Genomic DNA, 1691 nt, shown 5'->3' with positions numbered 1-1691 from the left:
GTGCCAAAATATCACTATTTAAAATTTTCCTGGAATTACCAATTGAATGTGCTGTCAGGAATGCCAAATTCCAACTTTGTCTGCAAAAGAAATGCTTGTTGAGGTTCCTCCAACCAGTTTGTAACAGTGAGATGAATCTGTGTGCATTTTGACTAATCTAACAAATATTTTTGCTGGGGATATTTTTGGTGTGCTAAAACACAATAGCCCAAGCAGGAGTCTGGTCCATATTCCTAGATGACACTCCTGTTACAATATTTTAACCATAAAAGATAATGAAACTCAGAAGGCCTGGCTACGGGGTACTGATTGAGAGTGATCAGCCATGATCGCATTGAATGGCGGTGCTGGCTCGAAGGGCTGAATGGCCTACTCCTGCACCTATTGTCTATTGTCTATTGTCTATAACCTGAACCCATTACCAGCTAAACATCTAGTCTGATATCAAAAAGTATTATCAGATCTCGAGCTCGGGTTACATTTGGATTTACCGTGATTGTGTTGGGTTTTAACTTGATATTAGACCAAGTGGACCCATTGGGCCCCCCCTACTCCACCCCCCCCCCCCCCCTTCCCCTCATCCTCCCTCCCCTCTCCCTCTCGAGGAGATAGATTTAAACTTTTAAAATATAACACCGATTTCAATGAAACTTCCATTAGCACCAAAGGGACGGCGGTGAGTAAGGTGGGCCTAAAATTGTCGCACTTGTTGTACCGTTGGCTGTAGTTCAGGAACAAACAAACAAACAAGAGTTTTAGTATATAGATATATCTGAAGAAGCCTCTAAGAAACTGATGCTCAGCAGATATATAAAATAATATGTAATCTTCTTGACTTTATGTTTATCAAAAATTACTACAGGCAATTGATTAGCTGGGCAAGTGTTCTGAGGATCGGCTAATGGAATTTAATGCAGATACATGCGCATTTTGGGAAGTCAAACCAGGCAGGACCTTCACAGTGACTGGCAGGTCCCTGGGGAGGTGTTGTAGAGCATAAGGTTTGAGGTGTACAATTACGCAGTTCCCTAAAAATGGCATCACAGTTAGTTAGGGTGGTCAAGAAGCCTCTTAGTACATTGGCCATCATCAGTCAGGATATTGAGTAAAGAAATTGAAATAGTATGTTACAGTTGTACAGGTTGTTGGTGAGGTCACATTTGGGGTATTGTTATAGTTTTGGTCACGTTGCGATAGGATGGATGTCATCAAGATGGAAAGAGTAAATAGAGGATGTATGAGGATGTTGCCAGGACTCAAGGGTCTGAGCTATGTGGTGAGGTTGGGCAGGCTAATACTTTCCTCCTTGGAGTGTAGGAGACTGGGTGATCTTAGAGGTGTATGAATTCACGAGGGTGATAGATAGGGTGAATTCACAGAGTCTTTCATCCAGAGCAGGGAATCAAGAATCAGAGGACATAAATTTAAGGAGAGAGGGCAAAGATTAAATAGTAATGCAATAGGCAACATTTTCACTCAGAGGCTATATGGAACACCCTGGCAAAGATGGTAATTGAGGCAGGTAAAATAACATCATTTAAAAGGCACTTGGACGGGTACATGGATAGGAAAGGTTTAGAGGGATATGGGCCAAACATGGGCAAATGGGACTAGCTTAGAATGGCATTTTAGCTGGCATAGACTAGTTGGGCCAAAGGATTTCCCTGCTGTGTGACACTTTGACTCATTGA

This window comes from Rhinoraja longicauda, chromosome 2 (genome assembly GCF_053455715.1).
Source record: "Rhinoraja longicauda isolate Sanriku21f chromosome 2, sRhiLon1.1, whole genome shotgun sequence".
Classification (NCBI taxonomy): domain Eukaryota; kingdom Metazoa; phylum Chordata; class Chondrichthyes; order Rajiformes; family Arhynchobatidae; genus Rhinoraja; species Rhinoraja longicauda.
Note: the sequence above shows the minus strand (reverse complement) of the source record.